General features: G+C 41.8%; 1 protein-coding gene across 5 annotated transcripts in view; it reads right to left on the bottom strand.

Moving 5' to 3' along the window:
* Positions 1–14,567, bottom strand: part of opa1 (OPA1 mitochondrial dynamin like GTPase) — a 171,013-nt gene extending 156,446 nt beyond the window's left edge. For 2 of the 5 annotated variants that reach the window (XM_043702258.1, XM_043702259.1), the window contains exon 1: positions 14,434–14,567. The gene's annotated coding sequence lies outside the window, so the exon portion shown is untranslated. The remainder of the gene's footprint in view (positions 1–14,433) is intronic. The other 3 variants (XM_043702261.1, XM_043702260.1, XM_043702257.1) reach the window with 2 other exon arrangements.
* Positions 14,568–21,912: the final 7,345 nt, after the last annotated feature.

Raw genomic sequence — 21,912 nt, 5'->3', positions numbered from 1 at the left:
TTCCTTGGATGCTGCCTGACCTGCTGCGCTTTTCCAGCAACACATTTTCAGCTCTGATCTCCAGCATCTGCAGTCCTCACTTTCTCCTTGAAGATATTTCACCACAAGATCAAAACAAGACAACTGGTACCGCAAGATTATCAAGTTCATGGAAAACAAGAGGAAGACCAAATGGAACATTTGTACAAATAACATGCATGCAACTTTCATACAATCTAGAGTTAAAAATATGCAATCTCCATTCGCAATAATTAAGCATCACAGCAACACACAGTTAAATATTCATTTCAAATTATTACCTAGAGCAACACAGATTTACAGAGTGATCTCATTTAATTCATCCAGATCTAGAGAACAAGGTAACAATTCCATTTTTATTTTCAAGTGCACTTTAAGTGCAAGTCTTGCCAAAGAAGAAAATGAGAAAAGAAAAAAGATGCTAATAGTAAAGTCAGTTCCCATTAAGAACAGTGGATTTACAGTCAAAGATATGAAAGTGTTTCTGCCAATTAACAAAACCATCTTGATATTTCGGACGTCATGCTTTGTGATGCAAATCTTCAAAGAACCAAATGTTATTACATCATAAAGCACAATATCAATGCTGCACAAAACTGACCTCCAGTTCATGCTCAGTGTACCTGATTAAGCAGTAATTTACCAGAAAAACATAGAAATTAAGAATTAGAAATAAAACAAATTTAAAAATTTAACTTTTATACAGAATGCAGTATTAATAAATCAAAAGCAGTCTGGTTAAAACACAAGTAACACAATAGTGAACAAGCAATCTGGTGAATTTATTTTCTAAGCTATCAGTGCTACTCATAACTAACATTAACCCAGCAAATATCTTGAACCATTTTCCACACTACCTCTGTCTTTCACTTTCTTTATTCAGTCTGTGTACATAGTTAGAACTACCATTGTTAACACATTAAGTGTTGTGAATCAGAGAAAGATGCACCACTGAAATTTTATAGCATACATTGCCTTTGAGGTTCAGCATTGACCATTATAGTCTACCAATGCATATGGTGAAATAAAGGGAAGGAAAAGACTGAATAATCAACAAAGTCTAACCAACGTTCATGATGCCTGGAGTACAAAGATGAGATGATTCCCACATGTTGGGAGTAAAGCTACCTCCTGGGGAGATTAAAAATTACATCAAATGCCAGCAGCAAAAAGGGGAAAGCAATCACTGGATTCGCAACAAAGTGAAACTAAAACAGTCAATAACATTCAAAACTGCTCAATTGTTCCTAACCAGTCTTTACAAATAACAAATTTTGACACTATTCATAACTTTAAAAATTAACACTTATTAAAAATGTAACTTTAGCCAAACACAGATAAGCAACAAGGCAATCTAATATTTTTGATCGAAGTCCAAACTTCTTTGATCGTAAACCCCCACTGGCACACACAGGTAAGAGGTAAATTAGAAAATAAAGTAAAAACAAAATAGTTTTCCATTTCAATGACGAACACCAGACCTTCATGAAGTTGGATAATGGAATGAATTACAGATACATAGGACTGTATGTTTTGCTTAAATTTCAAAGTTACTAGTCAATGCAAACAGATTCCACAGACCTCTGGAGACATTTGCTTATTTCTTACAGACTAGGATCTTTCCCTCAGAACTTTCAAAACATCGATTACCAAAGAATAATTATCGAGCAAAAACCAAAAAAAAACCCAGTCTTGAAGCTTTCAAAAACAAAACAGTCTCCTGCCCAAACCCATTCACTGCAAACAATTTTTTTTTCTTCTCATCGCCATTGGTTCTTTGGGAATTCACCTTAAATCAGATTGTCTGGTTCTTGACCCTTCCACCAAAAGACCAGTTTCCCTCCATCTTTCATGCTTTGACCTTTCAACAGCATGGGCACCCTCTATCAAGTGATTTTAAGAACTGGAAAAATATGAAGATTTGGGGGGAAGGGGAAGGTAAGCAGAAATTGGTAAAGCAGATGTTGTTTAAGCAAACATTGCAAATTTTCTGAACACCAGATGACTTGCACTGATAGGTAGAGGGCCCAAAATCAATTTCCTCTTGATGTCCTACATGTCCCTGGCTTATTTACACTCATTGACAAGAGTAATATTGAGGCAACAAAAATAGTCTTGTCGGCCTGGAATTCCCACTGACTGTGCAGGGTTTTCCAGAACAAATCACACAAAACATTAAGGAATTTAAAATGAACTTTAGATTCTGTGATGCTTTGCATTAGTTCAAAAACTTATGCGACTAACTGGCCCTGCTACCAAATCTAGTCAAACCCTAAATCAATTACCATCTTGAGTTTCTGTTAACGGGCTCTTTCACAATACCTCAAAGGGACTAAGGTCAGTCAGGACTGACAATTGTACATCAATGAAACTTGGAAATGATTGAAAATGAATTTTATCAGTATACACAATTATTTATAATCAGGCCACTAAAAGATACATCTATTTTAGCTATGAACTGAGTAAATGCAAACTTTAATACATTATAATATTATTTACACATCCATAAAGTAAATATTATTTTAAAAAAGTATACTAATCAGCCCACAAAGCTGGCTGCCTCTAGACGTTTCCAGTAGGTCTCAGACAGAAGTGAATTAATCACCACCTGAAATGTCACCCCTCTTGCATTGTCCAGACATTCCAGCCAAACCAACGAAAAGAAACCCCATATGGAGTGTAAGCATTTGAGGGGGAAGCGACGACCCAGTCATATTATTATCCAGAGACTCAGAACATGTTCAGGGGAATAGTCTTATCATGGCAGATATTAGAATTTAAGTTCCATAAAAAATCTGAAATTAAAGAGTCTACTGATGATCATTAATCCATTGTCGATTGTTGGAACGACTCATCTGGTTCACTCATAGAGTCACAGAGATGTACAGCATGCAAACACACTCTTCAGTCCAACCCGTCCATGCTGACCAGATATCCCAACCCAAACTAGTCCCACCTGCCAGCACCCGGCCCATATCCCTCCAAACCCTTCCTATTCATATACCCATCCAAATGCTTCTTCAATGTTGCAATTGTACTAGCCTCCACCACATCCTCTGGCAGCTCATTCCTCCTGAGGAAGGGCATGTGCCCGAAACGTCGAATCTCCTTTTCCCTAGATGCTGTCTGACCTGCTGAGCTGTTCCAGCAATAAAGTTTCAGCTTTGATCTCCAGCGTCTGCAGACCTCACTTTCTCCCCATTCCATACACGTACCACACTCGGCGTGAAAAAGTTGCCTCTTAGGTCCCTTTTATATGTTTCCCCTCTCACCCTAAACCTATGCCCTCCAGTTCTGGACTCACCCACCCCAGGGAAAAGACATCGTCTATTTATCCTATCCATGCCCCTCATAATTTTGTATACCTCTATAAGGTCACTCCTCAGCCTCCTATGCTCCAGGGAAAATAGCCCCAGCCTGTTCAGCCTCTCCCTGTAGCTCAGGTCCTCCAACCCTGGCAATATCCTTGTAAATCTTTTCTGAACCCTTTCAAGTTTCACAACATCTTTCCGATAGGAAGGAGACCAGAATTGCACACAATATTCCAACAGTGGCCTAATCAATGTCCTGTACAGCCACAACATGACCTCCCAACTCCTGTACAAAAGGTAGAGGGCCCAGCACTGATCCTTGTGGCACTGCAATGGTCACAGGCCTCCAGTGTGAAAAGCAACTCTCCACCACCACCCTCTGTCTTCTACCTTTGAGCCAGTTCTGTATCCAAATGGCTAGTTCTCCCTGTATTCCATGAGATCTAACCTTGCTAACCAGTCTCCCATGGGGAACCTTGTCGAACGCCTTACTGAAGTCCATATAGATCACATCTACTGCTCTGCCCTCATCAACCTTCTTTGTTACTAAATGAATATCCTTTAAGGGAGGAAACTGCCATCCTTAACTGGTCTGGCCTACATGTGACTCCAGACCCACAGTAACCCCACAGCTTGACTCTTAACTGCACTCTAGGCAATTGGGAATAGGCAATAAATGTTGGCCTAGCTGGCAACGCCTTCATCCAGTAAACGAATGCTCAGAGCAAAGAAATCCATGCATTTATGCTTGATTTAGTGCTAATGACTCCACAGATTCTGTTAAAAACCATAAAAGATTTTAACAGATCAAAACACACCTTCTTAGTTGTGCAACTAAGGTGGAGGCCCCCGACACTTAAATGAAATGGGTTTGTTTAAATTATCGAAGTTTATGTGCAAAACCTGATTTCTGCAAAAAATCCTGCATTTCTCATACAAAACAAACAAATTCCCAGCATATAATTGCTACACCTTAATCAGCTATTTGACTACATCTATGTTCCTGTGAAAGGGACTTTTTTTGTACAGGCCAGTGAAATAATCTCCAATGGACTCTGAAATTAACGTGAACATAGAACATTACAGCACAGTAGGCCCTTCGGCCCTCGATGTTGCGCCGACCTGTGGAACCAATCTGAAGCCCAGTGAGCCTGACATCGGTGGTGGGCAAGTTGTTGGAGGGAATCCTGAGGGACAGGATGATTAGGGATAGTCAACGTGGCTTTGTGCATGGGGAATCATGCCTCACAAACTTGATTGAGTTTTTTGAAGAAGTAACAAAGAGGATTGATGAGGGCAGAGCAGTAGATGTGATCTATATGGACTTCAGTAAGGCGTACAACAAGGTTCCCCATGGGAGACTGATTGGCAAGATTAGATCTTAGGGAATACAGGGAGAACTAGCCATTTGGATACAGAACTGGCTCAAAGGTAGAAGACAGGGTGGTGGTGGAAGGTTGTTTCTCAGATTGGAGGCTTGTGACCAGTGGAGCGCAACAAGGATCAGTGCTGGGTCCATTTCTTTTCGTCATTTATATAAATGATTTGGACGTGAGCATAACAGGTATAGTTAGTAAGTTTGAACTTTATTGCTGGAACAGCACAGCAGGTATTCTCCAGCATCTGCAGACCTCACTTTCTCCTAGTTAGTAAGTTTGCAGATGACACCAAAATTGGAGGTGTAGTGGACAGCGAAGAGGGTTACCTCAGATTACAACAGGATCTTGACCAGATGGGCCAATGGGCTGAGAAGTGACAGATGGAGTTTAATTCAGATAAATGCAAGGTGCTGCATTTTGGGAAAGCAAATCTTAGCAGGACTTATACACTTAATGGCAAGGTCCTCGGGAGTGTTGCTGAACAAAGAGACCTTGGAGTCTAGGTTCATAGCTCCTCGAAAGTGGAGTTGATAAGATAGTGAAAAAGGCGTTTGGTATGCTTTCTTTTATTGGTCAGAGTATTGAGTAGGACATTGGTTAGGCCGCTTTTAGAGTATTGCATGCAATTCTGGTCTCCTTCCTATCAGAAAGATGTGAAACTTGAAAAGGTTCAGAAAATATTTACAAGGATGTTGCCAGGGTTGAAGGATTTGAGCTATAGGGAGATGATCAGACTGGGGCTGTTTTCCCTTTAGCATAAGAGGCTGAGGGGTGACCTTATAGAAGTTTATAAAATCATGAGGGGCATGGATTTGTATGGATATGGGCCAGGTGCTGGCGGGTGGGACTAGCTTGGGTTGGGATATCTGGTCGGCATGGACAAGTTGGACTGAAGGGTCTCTTTCCGTGCTGTACATCTCTATGGCTCTATGACTCTCTGTAACCTACAACATGCTTCGTTACTATCCACAACTCCACCAACCTTAATGTCATCCGCAAATTTACGCACCCATCCTTCTACGGCCTCATCTCGGTCATTCATAAAAATGACAAACAGTAGTAGCCCCAAAACAGATCCTTGCATTACACCACTAGTAAGTGAACTCCAGGATGAACATTTCCCATCAACCACTACCCTCTGTCTTCTTTCAGCTCGCCAACATCTGATCCAAACTACCACATCACCCTCAATCCCATGCCTCCGTATTTGTGCAATAGCCGACCATGGTGAAACTTATCAAACAGCTTACTGAAATCCATGTACACCACATCAACTGCTTTACCCTCATCCATCTATTTGGTCACTATCTCAAGGAATTCAATAAGGTTTGTAAGGCACAACCTACCCTTCACAAAACAGTGTTGACTATCCCTAATTAACTTATTCCTCTCTAGATGATTATAAATCCTATCTCTTATAAACTTTCCCATCACTTTAACCACGATCGAAGTAAGGTTCACTGGTTGACAATTATCAGGGTTGTCTCTATTCCTCCTCTTAAACAAGGGGACAACATTTGCTATCCTCCAGTCTTCTGGCAGAATTCCTGTAGACAATGACAAAGATCAAAGCCAAAAGGCTCTGCAACCTCCTCTCTGGCTTCCCAGAGAATCCAAGGAAAAAATCCCATCCGGCCCAGGGGACTTATCTATTTTCACACTTTTTAGAGTTGTTAACTCCTCCTTGCAAACATCAATCCTGTCTCATCTCGTAGCCAGTATCTCAGTATTCGTCTCGACAACATTGTCTTTTTCGATTGCAAATACTGACGAAAAATATTCATTTAGCGCTTCCCCATCTCCTCGGACTCCATGCACAATTTCCCCCTACTATCCTTAATTGGCCCTTATCTTTCTCTAGCCAAATTTTCTCTAACCAACGCCAATATCTTGGAGTTTAATTAATTTGTAATTTCTCACCTTTCCTTATTGTTTGTTCTGTGTTGAACATGTGTATGAGAGTGACAGAGAATGTGACAGATACTATGAATCAACTAGCGTTTTGAATGCAGTAATAAGCATAACTTTAGAATCATACAGCAGATCACTTGGTCCAATACATCCATGCCGACCAGGTTTCCTAAACTGAACTCATCCCATATGTCTACTTTTAGCCCATATCTTTCTAAACTTTGCCTATTCATATGCCTGTCCAAATGACTTTTCAATATTACCATTTTCTCTGGCAGCTCACTTTATGGATGCAGCACCCTCTGTGTGAAAAAGTCACCCCCAAAGTCCCTTTTAAATCTTTCCCTTTTCATCTTAAACCTATGCCCTCTAGTTCTGGACTCTCCTAACCTGGAGAAACCTTGACTATTCATCTTATTGATACCCCTCATGATTTTATCAACTTCTATAAGTTTCTATGCTCCAGGGAAAGAAGTCCCAGCCTATCCAGCCTCCCCTTCTAAGTCAAACCCTCCAGTCTTGATAAACATCCTTGTAAATCTTTTTTGCACCCTTTCCAGTTTAATAACATCCGTCCTACAGCAGGGTGAGCAGAATTGTATGCAGTACTCCAAATGTGGCTTTACTAATATCTTGTACAGCTGTAATATGACCTCCCACCTCCTGTACTCATTGCTCTGACCGATGAAGGCAAGCAAGCCAAACACCTTCATCGCCACTGTGATGCCACTTTCAAGGAACTATGTATTTACACCTCGAGGTCTCTTTTTTCGACAACACTCCCCAGGACCCTACCATGAAGTTTTTTTAAACCGTAAATAATTTGTTATGTGTCATTTTAAATTGCTGACAGGGTTTGGGGTAACACACTATGGCCTATTTTTAAAAGGGCAAAGGGAAAACAAGAAAATTAAAAGCCACCTGTGATATCAACTGCAGAGGAAATCATTAAAAATAAATAACTTCATCTGTTCTTGCTTGTGACATAAGTTGGGGTTTGGCTGGTACTGGAATCAATAAAACTAGCCACAAGTTTCACCAAAGTGCACAAAAATCGGAGGAGAATCCAAATTTTGAAATGAGCCTTAATTGGATACTGAAAGAAACCCATGAGAAACCAAGGAAGGAAAATTCAGTGGCTGAAATTATCTTCAAGATAAAGAAATACAACCTCAAATTCTTATAATTCCTTTCTCAGAACAACATAGTAAATTCTGCTGCCAATATATTTAGAAAAGCAAAAGTTAACTGTAGACATACCAGCTTCTCTAAACCTGGGACCATTGAGATTTGTGGTTAGAATATGAAGCAAATCGACCGGAGGTGCTCCAGATACTTGACAAACAGTTAGACCTCATTCATTAGCCAAGCAGACATAAGAGTCAGACCAAAAACTGATACAAAGTCCTGCACCCAAAATAATTACCCTAGCTGTACAATGGAGGACGGAGCAGGAAAGGAGAGACAGAGTTTCAACAGCAAGTGTGCGTTACAGCAGCAAGTGAGAGAAAGGGAGAACAAGTTGAGAGAAAGACAGAAGGAAGGGAGTGTTTCAGTAAAAAGAGGGAAGCTCAGAAAAGGTAATGAGAGAGTCATAGTGAAAAAGTGCTGGAGATGAAAATAAAAGTTCAAGAAGACAGCGATGACATAAATAGATCAAAATGTAACAAGAGGCAGATGCCAAATTACAGCAGGATGGTTTTGGAAGGTCCCAGGCACTGAGCCCTAAAAATCTCAGTGAGTTGAAGGAGACTGAAGAAATAAAGGTTAAGCAGAAAGATTCTGTTCACTTATCATGTGCTGAAAAGGTCTTTCAAAGGAAAATTACCAGATATAATGTGACACCGTGCCATACAGAGGTAGAAGGACAGGTGAGCAAAAGCTTGGCCAGAGTTAGAAAGCCAGGATGGTTTGGGGAGAGAATCCAAGAGTTTAAAATCTAAAAGCAGAGACACTGGCACTAACTAAGAGCAAAGAAAATCATGGAAGTTAAAGAAGCTAGAATTGGAAGACTTGTAGATATCAATAAGGATATTTACACTATATTTAGAGTCATAGAGTTCTACAGGACTGAAACACACCCTTCGGTCGAACTCATCCATGTCGACCAGATATCCGAAATTAATCTCGTCCCATTGACAGCATTTGTCCCATATTCCTCTAAATCCTTTGTACTCATGCACCCATCCAGATGCCTTTTAAATGTTGTAATTGTACCGACCTCCACCACTTCCTCTGTAGCTTATTCCATATACACACCACCCTCTGCATAAAAAAATTGCCCCTTAGGTCCCTTTTAAATCTTTCTTCTTTCACCTTAAACCTATGCCCTCCAGTTCTGGACTCCCCTGCCTGGGAAAAAGACCTTGACTATTTACCTTATCCATGCCCCTCATAATTTTATAAACTCCATAAGGTCATCTTTCAGCCTCCAATGCTCCAGAGAAAATGAGCCAAGCCTATTTAGACTCTCGCTCTAGCTCAAATCCTTGTCAATCTTTTCTGAACCCTTGCAAATTTAACAATATCTTTCTTCTTGCAATATTTTACCTGAATACATTTGTTCATCACCTTTGTTCTGCATTTTGAACATGAACTTTGCCTTCCCAATTTCTGATTGTACCTCACTCCCTTTACAACTCAAAGATGTGTATATTTTACTTCTCCTGATAAGACCGTCAGTTCCTTTGTTTACTGTTTAACCTCTTGGCCTTTGACATTTTTTTAGTCCATCAGCTATGCAGATCCCTCACCTCACTTCGAAGTGATTTGAAATGCTCCTTCACTGATTGTTGCAATCTTCTGTGTTCTTGCTGTTTCTGTTTCAAAAGTCTTTTCATGCAATATTTTTAATTTTAGTTCTGCAACCAGTACTGGTATTTGTTAAAAAGCAGTCCTGCTTATTCCATATTTTACTTGAAATAATATATCAATTTTCCCTCAATGTATTAACTCTCATGTGCATTGAATTTTGAAGAGGTATTAAATGTTCAGCGCACAATCTTTCTTCATAAATTGAATCAAACAGAATGTTTTCACAAGAGGTCACTGCACTTGCAATTCTAATGTTAAAGCTGACACTAATTCAAAATCTGATAGAGATTTCGGTATTATCCAGATATCCAAAATAATGAAGTAATTCCAGTCTGAGAAACAAAACTTGGAAGCGGTAAAAGCAACAACAGCTCTGATCAATAAAGTTTATGTTATGTCACCTTTAAGTGCAGCAAGAAATACTCCCATTCGTTGTAATGCAGTTTCTAGTCATATAATTAGCAACTTCTTTTTCTCCCAACAGGACAAAAGCATAATTGCCCCTCCAAAGAACTAGAATAAACAGTGGCCCGAATGACCTCCTGCACTGCTACAAATTTCTGTGATTATATATTTCACATTATCAATATGCCAAGATTTCCATTAAAAAATAAAGTTTGCTGGAAACTTTCCCAGCATCACACACTCCAAGATTATGTTCAATCAAGCCAGATCAAAGACACACTCCACTCTGTCACAACTATAATTCTTAGTCACAGATTTTCTTTCCCACATTGCCATCCAAAGCAAAGCTGCCAATCAAAAATTGAGTGTTCAGCCTTCTGTCATAAACAACACTGGACAAGTTCTAGAAGTGAAAGGCTAGACTTGGCACTAGATACCAAAAACAAGCTTTTAATTAGATTTAGCTGTAAGACAGTAAAACCAAAATGTGAAGGACAATAGGGCGCATCCTCAACATGACCTTTCAAAAACTGATTGGGGGCAGATGTTCGCAGGTAAAGGGATGGCTGGAAAGTGGGAAGCCTTCAGAAATGAGATAACAAGAGTCCAGAGACAGTATCTTCCTGTTAGGTTGCAAGGAAAGGCTGGTAGATGTAGGGAATGCTGGGTGACTAAAGAAATTGAGGGTTTGATTAAGAAAAAGAAGGATGCATATGTCAGATATAGGCAAGTTGGATCGAATGAATTCTTAGAAGAGTATAAAGGCAGTAGAAGTATACTTAAGAGGGAAATCAGGAGGGCAAAAAGGGGAAATGAGATAGCTTTGGCAAATCGAGTTAAGAAGAAATCAAAGGGTTTTTACAAATACATTAAGGACAAAAGGGTAACTAGGGAGAGAATAGGGCCCTCAAAGATCAGCAAGGCAGCCTTTGTGTGGAGCCGCAGGAGATGGGGGAGAAACTAAATGACTACTTTGCATCAGTATTTACTGTGGAAAAGGACATGGAAGATATAGGATGTAGGGAAATAGATGGTGACACCTTGGAAAATGTCCATATTACAGAGGAGGAAGTGCTGGATGTCTTGAAACACATAAAAGTGGATAAATCCCCAGAACCTGATCAAGCGCACCCTAGAACTCTGTGGGAAGCTAGAGAAATGATTGCTGGGCCTCTTGCTGAGTTATTTGTATCATCAACAGTCACAGGTGAGGTGCTGGAAGACTGGAGGTTGGCTAACATGATGCCACTGTTCAAGAAGGGTGGAAAGGACAGGCCAGGGAACTATAGACCAGTGAGCCTGACGTTGGTGGTGGACAAGTTGTTGGAGGGAATCCGGAAAGACAAGGTGTACATGTATTTGGAAAGGCAAGAACTGATTAGGAATAGTCAACATGGCTTTGTGCGTGGGAAATCATGTCTCACAAACTTGATTGAGTTTTATGAAGAAGTAACAAAGAGGATTGATGAGGGCAGAGTGGTGAACATGATCTATATGGACTTCAGTAAAGCGTTCAACAAGGTTCCCCATGGGAGACTGATTAGCAAGGTTAGATCTCATGGAGTTCAGGGAGAACATGCCATTTGGATGTAGAACTAGCTCAAAGATAGAAGACAGAGGGTGGTGGTCTGTGACCAATGGAGTGCCACAAGGATCGATGCCGGGTCCACTACTTTTCATCATTTATATAGATGATTTGGATGTGAACATAGGAGGTACAGTTAGTAAGTTTGCAGCTGACACCAAAATTGGAGGTGTAGTGGACAGCGAAGAAGGTTACCTCAGACTACAACGGGATCTTGACCAAATGGGCCAATTGGCTGAGAAGAGGCAGAAGGAATTTAATTTGTATAAATGCGAGGAGCTGCATTTTGGGAAAACAAATCTTAGCAGGACTTATACACTTAGTGGTAAGGTCCTAGGGAGTGTTGCTGAACAAAGAGACCTTGGAGTGCAGGTCTATAGCTCTTTGAAAGTGGAGTCACAGGTAGGTAGGATAGTGAAGGCAGCGTTTGGTAAGCTTTCCTTTATTGGTCAGAGTATTGAGTACAAGAGTTGGGAGGTCATGTTGCGGCTGTTCATGACGTTGGTTCGGCCACCTTTGGAATATTGTGTGCAATTCTGGTCTCCTTCCTATCGGAAAGATGATGTGAAACTTGAAAGGGTTCAGAAAAGATTTACAAGGATGTTGCCAGGGCGGGAAGATTTGAGCTAAAGGGAGAGATTGAATAGGCTGGGACTGTTTTCCCTGGAGCGTCGGAGGCTGAAGCGTGACCTTAAAGAGGTTTATAAAATCACGAGGGGCAAGAATAGGATAAATAGGCAAAGTCTCTTCCCTGGGTGGGGGAGTCCAGAACTAGAGGGCATAGGTTTAAGGGTGAGAGGGGAAAGATATAAGAGAGAACTAAGGGGCACCTTTTTCATACAGAGGGTGGTTCGTGTATGGAAAAGGCTGCCAGAGAAAGTGGTGGCGGCTCGTACAATTGCAACATTTAAAAGGCATCTGGATGGGCATATGAATACAAAGAGTTTGGAGAGATATGGGCTAGATGCTGACAGGTGGGACTAGGTTGGGCTGGTGTATGGTCGGCATGGATGAGTAGAACCGAAGGGTCTGTTTCCGTGCTGTACATCTGTGACTCTATGACACTGAAACAATGTCTGAGAGTATACTTTCAAACACTGAAGAACAATTGAACAACAGATGAGAGAGAACTTTAGTAGGTCATTTGTTGGATTGTTGGTTATGGGTCTATGTGCAAATCTGCAGTCTCGTTTATGGACGTGACAGTATCAATGATGAAATTATTTGGTGTCAACAGTACTTCAAATTATACAGCCTGTTAAGCTGACAAACATTCAAGCATTTTTAGTGTTGAAAGCTTTTCTGACAATTACTTTACACAATTATATGTATAAATATCGACAAACAAAAATCTATTTGCATGGCTGGTGAAATATTTTAGAGAAAGTTTAATTGAAAAGAACTTGATCTTACAAGATGAATTAAAGTGGTGGTCCACCACCCAAATTGGGAAGTTGGGTCATGGAAGAAAATTTCCAATCACTAATATGCTGACTGAGTAGTGGCAATACATTCAGGTTGATTTGGAGGTACAAGGTAACACTAATAAGAAGTGTTGCCTGTCTACACACATTTCCTGATTCTTATGCGCCATAAAATAATTGGTTCTTGTTCTATTATATGAGTATTTGAGGAAATGTCCTAAAAGGTAAAGAAAGAGCAAATATAAAATGGAAAAAAAGGGGTTTATTCTAATCAATATATTTCACAAAACAATTCGACTTACTTATCAAGTCTGGCAATGATCAGAGATATCAAAGCAGAACCATAAAAGTGCAGAAATGTTATAGAAATTCAGATAAAGCAAACAAGATTTAAGAGAATATTCATTGAAAAGAAGGTAAAAGGGATTGGCAGAATTTGGATGTGTCATAGAGTCATAGAGATGTACAGCATGGAAACAGACCCTTCGGTCCAAACCGTCTATGCCGACCAGATATCCCAACCCAATCTAGTCCCACCTGCCAGTACCCGACCCATATCCCTCCAAACCCTTCCTATTCATATACACGTCCAAATGCCTCTTAAATGTTGCAATTGTACCAGCCTCCACCACATCCTCTGGCATCTCATTCCATACATGTACTACCCTCTACGTGAAAAGGTTGCCCCTTAGGTCTCTTTTATATCTTTCCCCTCTCACCCTAAACCTATGTTCTCTTGACCTGGACTTCCAGACCCTAAGGAAAAGACTTTGCTTATTTACCCTATCCATGTCCCTCATAATTTTGTAAACCTCTATAAGGTCACCCCTCAGCCTCCGAAGGGAAAACAGCCCCAGCCTGTTCAGCCTCTCCCTGTAGCTCAGATCCTCCAACCCTGGCAACATCCTTGTAAATCTTTTCTGAACCCTTTCAAGTTTCACAACATCTTTCCCAAAGAAAGGAGACCAGAATTGGTGTCATTAACTAACAGCTTCTGACAGCTAGTCCAAACCATCCCAAAACATAAGCAAAAAAGAAATTGCTGGAAAAAAACTCAGCAGGTCTGGCAGTATCTGTGGAGAGAAAACAGAGTCAACGTTTCGGGTCTCGCAGCTAGAGGGACTGGTAAAAGGACGACAAATGAAGGCAGAATCCAGAGACAAGGTAGGTATCACTCACAGTAGATTCTGCGTTTTGCTGCTGGTCACTGACACCTATTAGAAATACAGATGTCCGGACACACTGCAAGGACAGGATTAGACTCGGTTTCGGTGCCTTCGTTTCACATTGAAATGATTTGAAGGGGAGAGGGGAGCAGGACAGATGAGGCTGGACAAGCTGCGGTTAATGGGGCTGGTGTTGTTTCGGACTAACGGCACCAGTCTGAACAGTGAGGGCCCCAGTAAAGGGCTGACATTCAGACAGAGGCCGAGGCAAGTCCCGGGGTGAACAACTGGCGGCGACTCAGCAAATCAGCGCCGGGGGGATGGGAGAGGCCCAAGGGCAAGAGGGCAACTTTAACCCGCAACAAAGGGGGCACTCAGAGCCCACGGCCTCCACCGGGGACATATCAAACAGCTTCTTACCAGCATAGGCCGCCGGAGCGGTACTAAACCCGAGTCCACCCGGAATCTCATTCAGGAGCGAACAGCCCGGCTACTTCCGGCCCCTGCTTCAAGGTCCGGGTTGCAAACGCGACCCGGAACAAAGAGTCCTCCCTCGAGAAGGTGGAGAAACTGCCCAGAGACTCCCACATCAGCCTCATGCTGTAAGTCGTGCAGCTATGTTCCCCAGGCTGTGTTCACAAACAACATAATTTAGGCTGTAAATGATGTTACTTTCCCACATTCTGTGAGAGGAATATTCCTTATCAATGTGTAAATGTGTTAAAAATTAAATGTATTGGGAATGTGTGATTTTAAGCATCTCAATCTGTACATTTTTAGTTATGTGAGGCATATATAGTGTCTTACTGTGGATTATCTGAGAATAAAAATTCAGTAAAAGAAATTGCTTTTTACTTGCTTTAACTGCATTTTCTGTCCTCTATTTGTTCTGTTCAAAAAACTGCAGATGCTGAAATCCAAAGCAGACAAGCAGGAGACAGGAAGAACACAGCAACCAGGCAGCATCAGGAGGTGGTGAAGTTGATGTTTCGGATATAACCCTTCTTCAGGAATCTATTTGTTCTTTGGCATTATTCTCCTGAAGGATTTGAAAACTAACACAAGAATTCTAAAACCGAGATATTGTGGGACAGTCTATGACCAGAGAGCATAATCTCAGAGACAGAGAGGAAAAGAAATTTCTTCTTTCAGAGAGTAGCGAATGTGTGGAATTCTTTACCGAAGTGGACCGTCGAGACAGGTGATTAAGTGTATTCAAGGCTGAAATAGACAAATCAGTGAGGGAAGGAGGGTCATGACAAGATGCAAGAAAGTAGCGATGAAGATTATCATATCAGCCATGATCTCATTAAATGGTGGAGCGGATTCAATCGGTTGATTGGCCTACTTCTGTTTAAATGTCTTCTGGACTTACTAATTGCCTGGAAACCAATGTAAGCCAGTGAGACTAGACTACAGGATCGGTGAATGCTGAGGCTCCTGATGCAAGTGGAAAAAAGTTTTTACAATTAATGGAGAATGCAAGAGTGGAGTGTATGTAATAGTAGATTCTCCAGGAGTGTAAAGGCACTAATGAGCTGAAAAGGGGCAAAATCTGGAGATGCTGCAGAGGCAGAAGTATGTGGCCTTAGAAATTGCATATATGTGAGGATGAAAACTGATTTTTAGGTAGAGGCATACAAACATACAAGGACTGTCTCAGCCTCTTGCCAGGGGAGGGATATTACTGGTAGCCAGAGAATAGAAATTAGAACCAAAATCATTCTTCCCAATTAAGTTTGTAGATGACACCAAAATTGGAGGTGTAGTGGACAGCGAAGAGGGTTACCTCAAATTACAACAGGATCTTGACCAGATGGGCCAATGGGTTGAGAAGTGGCAGATAGAGTTTAATTCAGATAAATGCGAGGTGCTGCATTTTCGGAAAGCAAATCTTAGCAGGAGTTATACACTTAATGGTAAGGTCCTCGGGAGTGTTGCTGAATAAGATCTTGGAGTGCAGGTTCATAGCTCCTTGAAAGTGGAGTCGCAGGTAGATAGGATAGTGAAAAAGGCATTTAGTATGCTTTCTTTTATTGGTCAGAGTATTGAGTACAGGAGTTGGGAGGTCATGTTGCAGCTGTACAGGACATTGGTTAGGCCACTGATGGAATATTGCATGCAATTCTGGTCTCCTTCCTATCAGAAAGATGTTGTGAAACTTAAAAGGGTTCAGAAAAAATTTACAAGGATGTTGCCAGGGTTGGAGGATTTGAACTATGGGGAGAGGCTGAACAGGCTGGGGCTGTTTCCCCTGGAGCGTCAGAGGCTGAGGGGTGACCTTATAGAGGTTTACAAAATTATGTGGGGCATGGATAGGATAAATAGACAAAGTATTTTCCCTGGGGTCGGAGAATCCAGAACTAGAGGGCATAGGTTTAGGGTGAGAGGGGGAAGGTTTAAAAGAGACCTAAGGGGCAACCTTTTCACACAGGGTGGTATGTGTATGGGATGAGCTGCCAGAGGAAGTGGTGGAGGCTGGTACAATTGCAACATTTAAGAGGCATTTGGATGGGTATATGAATAGGAAGGGTTTGGAGGGATATGGGCCGGGTGGGACTAGATTGGGTTGGGATATCTGGTTGGCGTAGACAGGTTGGACCGAAGGGTCTGTTTCCATGCTGTACATCTCTATGACTCTAAATATATGCTCATTCAGTACTGGATATCAGATAAGGAGGAGTTGAGAGAGGAAATCGGATGGTACCAGTTGGATGTACAGAAGATGAGAAGTAGCAAATAGAACCCCTCTATTCAAGAAGAGAGCTAAGCAGAAAACAGGAAACATTAGGCCAATTAGCTTGAGGCTGTCTGCTATGGGAAATGTGATACAATGAATAACTAAAGAGACCATAGCTACACATGTAGAAAATCTTAATATAATCAGGAAGATTCAGCATGGTCCCATGAAACGTCGAATCTCCTGTTCCCTGGATGCTGCCTGACCTGCTGTGCTATTCCAGCAATAAAGTTTCAACTTTGATCTCCAGCATCTGCAGACCTCACTTTCTCCTCCATGAAGGGAAATCATGTTTAAGAAATGTATTGCTTCGAAGGAGTGATGTGCATTTGATAAGGTGCCCATAAAAATTTATTGCAGGAAATACAAGCTTGTGGGGTCAGGTTAACAGTATTAGGTGGCAGAAACAGTCTGCATAAATGGGTCTTTGTCTGATTGACAGCATGTGACAAGTGGAATCCTGCAGGGGACTGTGCTGGAGTTTCAACTTTTTGTAATTTACATCCATGACTTGGATGAGATGAGCAAATAAATACTAAATTTGAAGGCAACAAAAAGATAGGTAGGCAAGTTACAGAATCATCGAACTGTTACGGCATAGAAAAAGGCCATTTAGCCCATTGAGCATCATTATCGAGTGCCAGTCTTCTGTTTTTACCCCGTCCTCTTACACAATATGTTTACCCAAATAATCATCCAAAGCTTTTTTGAATGTCTTTATTGAACCGGCCTCCACCACATTTGCAGGCTCTGCCTTCCATACCCTAATCATTCATTGAAAAAAACATCACTTTTGCTTCTTTTGCACATCAATTTAAATCTATGCAGTTTCGATCTTGTTCTTCTCATAAGGAGGAACAGCTCCCTACTCTTTCAAATTTGCTCATGATTTTCTAAACTGGTATTAGATATCCTCTCCACTTTCTTCTTTTCATGGAGAACAGTCCCAGATTCTTCAATCTACCCTCATAACTGAAGTTTTTTATTCCTGGAACCATTCTTATAAATTGCTTCTGCAGTCCCTCTAATGCATTTACATCTTTCTTGCAATGTGGCACCCACAGCTGTGCACAAAATTCCATCTGAGGTGTAACAAGGGAACATACAATAAACAGAAATTACTGGAGAAACTCAGCAGGTCTGGCAATATCTGTGGAGAGAAAGTAGAGTCAACGTATCAGGTCCAGTGACGTTTCATCAAAACTAGTTTTGGCTAGGAAAAGGCTCAAGACAGGAGGTGGGTGTGGTAAAGGAGTGCACGATAGGTGGAGATGGAGATGAAAGAGAGAACAGCTATTAGGCAAAGAAAGGTTTGGCGAATGATAAGCCATGGAAGGAGAAAAGCAGTTGAATATGAGTTGGCTTTTTTTATTCACTCATGGAATATGGATGTTGCTGGCTGGCCAGCATTTCTTGCCCATCCCTAGTTGCCCGTTGAAAAAATGATGCTGAGCTGTCATGTTGAACAGCTGCAGTCTATGTGTTGTAGGTTAACCCACAATGGTATTGGAGGGGGGGAATTTCAGGATTTTGACCAGTGACAGTGAAGGAATGGCAATATATTTCCAAGTCAAGATGATGAATGGATTGAAGGGGAATTTGCAGGTGCCCATGTCCTTCTAAATGGGAGTGATCATGTGTTTGGAAGGTGCTTATTAAGGATATTTGGTTAATTTTCTCTTGTAAACAGTACATGCTGCTGCTTTTAGGCATCAGTGATGGAAGGCGTGGATGCTTATGTAAGTAAGTAAGTGGGCTGCTTTTCCTAGATGGTGTCAAGCTTCATGGGTGATGTTGGAGCTGCACTCAACGAGGCAAATGGGGAGTATTCCTTCACAATCCTGACTTTAACTTTGTAGATGATGGACAGAGTCCAGAAGTAAGTTACTCTCTGCAGTATTCCTAGCCTCTGACTTTTCTTGTAGCGACTGAGTCATAGAGATGTCCAGTACGGAAACAGACCCTACAGCCCAACTCGTCCATGCCAACCAGATATGCTAACTTAATCTTGTCCCATTTGCCAGCACTTGGCCCATATCCCTCGAAACCCTCCCTATTCATATACCCATCCAGATTTCTTTTAAATGTTGCAGTTGTACCAGCCTCCACCACTTCCTCTGGCAGGTCATTCCATACACGCACAACCCTCTGTGTCAAAAAGTTGCCCCTTAGGCCCCTTGTAACTCTTTCACCTCTCACCCTAAACCCATGCCCTAGTTCTGAACTACCCAAACCTTGTCTATTTACCCTGATTTTATTAATCTCTGTAAGGTCACCTCTCAGCATCCGACGCTCCAGGCAAAACAGCCCCAGCCTATTCAACCTCTCCTTATGGCTCAAATGCTCCAATCCTGGCAACATCCTTGTGAATCTTTTCTGAACCCTTTCAAGTTTCACAACATCTTTCCTATAGGAGGGAGACTAGAATTGCATTCTATATTCTAAAGGAGGGCTGTAAGTCCAGTTGAGTTTCTGGTCAATGGTAACCCCAAGTATGTCGATAATGGGGGATTCAATGATGGTAACATCATTGAATTTCAAGGGGCGGTGGTTAGATTGTTTCTTAATGAAGATGGCCGTTGCCTGGCATTTGTATGGCATAAACATTGCTTGCTCCTTGTCAGCCCAAGCCTGGTTATTGTCAGATCTTGTTGCATTTGAACATAGAATGCTTCAGTATCTGAGGAGTAGTGAATGGTGCTGAAGATTGTGTAATCATTGGTAAACATCCCACCTTCTCACCTTATGATGGAGAGAAGGACATTAATGAAGAGCTGAAGATGGTTGGTGTCAGACAGTACCTTGAGGAGCTCCTGCAGAGATATCCTGGAGCTGAGATGGTTACGCTCCAACAACCACGACCATTTTCTCCTCTGTGCCAGGAATGACTCAAACCAACAGAGAGTTTGCCTCCGATACCCATTGATTTCAGTTTTGCTGAAGCTCCTCATGCCATACTTAGTCAGATGCAACTTGATGTAAAGGGCTGTCACTCTCACCTCACCTCGAGAACTCAACTCTTTTATCCATGCTCAAACCAAGGCTGCAATGAGGTCAAAAGCTGAGAACCCCTGGCAGAACGCAAACTGAGAATCGCTGAGCAGGTTATTGCTGAGCAGGTGCTGCTTGATTGGACTGTTGTTGACACCTTCCTTCACTTTCCTGAGAATTGAGAGCAGACTGATGGAGCAGCAATTGGCCGGGTTGGATTTGTCCTGTTTTTTGTGCACAGACCAAACATGGGCAACTTTCCACGTTGCCACTATTTTAACTGTACTGATAGAGTTTGGTTAGGAAAGTGACAAGTTCTGGAACACAAGTCTTTAGTACTATTACCGGGATGCTGTCAGGGTCCACAGCCTTTTCAGTATCCAGTACCGCCAAATGTTTCTTGATATTATGTGGCGTAAATCAAATTGTTGAAGAGTGGTATCTATAATGCTGAGGATCACTAGAGAAGATTGAGACAGATCCAAGATGTCTTATCTTTTGCGCTGATGAGTTGTGCTCTTACATCATTGAAGATGAGATATTTGTGGAGCTTCTTCCTCCTCAAGTGAGTTATCGAGTCATGGAGTTGAGTTGTTGAATTGTCAACCATTACTCGGGACTGGATGTGGCAAAACAGCAGAACTTAGATCTGTTGGTTTTGGGATAATTTGCCTCTGTCTGTCATTAGCTGGTAATGCTGTTTGTTGCTCTTTGCATGTCCTCCTGCACCCTCCATTGAACCAGGGTTGCTTTCCTGGCTTGATGTTAATTGTTGCGTGGGCATTATGGCAGGCCATGAGGTTGCAGGAGTATAATTCTGCTGCTGTTGATGGCCCACAATGCCTCATGGATGCCCAGTCTTGAGTTAGATCTGTTGAAGTCTGACCCATTTATTATGGTAATAGTACCACACAATGCAATGGAGGGTATATTCAATGAGAAGGCAGGACTTTGTCTGCACACGGACTGTGCAATTGGCACTCTTATTGATACTGTCATGGACAGATACATCTGTGGCTGGAAGATTGGTAAGGATGAGATCAAATATGTTTCTATCTTGTTGGTTGTATAATCACATGCCACAGACACAGCTAGCAGCTGTGGGGGCGGCACGGTGGCACAGTGGTTAGCACTGCTGCCTCACAGTGCCAGAGACCTGGGTTCAATTCCCGCCTCAGGCGACTGACTGTGTGGAGTTTGCACATTCTCCCCGTGTCTGCGTCGGTTTCCTCCGGGTGCTCCGGTTTCCTCCCACAGTCCAAAGATGTGCAGGTCAGGTGAATTGGCCATGCTAAATTGCCCATGCTAAATTGCCCGTAGTGTTAGGTAAGGGGTAAATGTAGGGGTATGGGTGGATTACGCTTCGGCGGGGCGGTGTGGACTTGTTGGGCCGAAGGGCCTGTTTCCACACTGTAAGTAATCTAATCTAATCTATGTCCAATCGGACCTGTTGTAGGGAGAAATATCAAAGAGGAGTTTTAAGTTCTGTGTTCCGTAATACTAGCGATCTTTATTTAGAGCTCTTTTGCTACATATGTGGGAGAGGCCAAAGACACTCCGAATCTGGCTTTCATGTTGGGCCCAGTTGCCCTGTTAATTACAGCTCAGATTGGAAGTCAATGATGCTGTGGGTTCCCCAGCAAAATACAATATTTTTATACCTTTTGCATAACAATAATTATGTGCAACATTGATGTCATTATTATCCACATTCCCCTTATCTATAGGTCCATTCCACTGAACATGCAATCAATGACGGACAACTCTATGGACAGTCCTAGGCCATAATCTCATGATCTGAAAATGTGTTGCTCGAAAAGCGCAGCAGGTCAGGCAGCATCCAGGGAACAGGAGAATCGACGTTTCGGGCATAAGCTCTTCTTCAGGAATCTGTTCCCTGGATGCTGCCTGACCTGCTGCGCTTTTCCAGCAACACATTTTCAGCTCTGATCTCCAGCATCTGCAGACCTCACTTTCTCCTCATAATCTCATGATGTCTACTAGATACCTCGCACATCTGTCTTTGGAATCTTAGAATGCTTCTGACAGTTTTCTTCCTTCCCAGATCTTTGTCAGCTGCACCTCATTATTTACCAATAACCTAAATAGTTGCTTTTCACTAAGAACTCTTCCAAAGTCTGTACTAACTTCAGTATGGCACATTAGGA

Source organism: Chiloscyllium plagiosum, chromosome 13 (genome assembly GCF_004010195.1).
Source record: "Chiloscyllium plagiosum isolate BGI_BamShark_2017 chromosome 13, ASM401019v2, whole genome shotgun sequence".
In the NCBI taxonomy this organism is placed as follows: domain Eukaryota; kingdom Metazoa; phylum Chordata; class Chondrichthyes; order Orectolobiformes; family Hemiscylliidae; genus Chiloscyllium; species Chiloscyllium plagiosum.
Note: the sequence above shows the minus strand (reverse complement) of the source record. Positions and strands in the feature narration are given on the sequence as shown.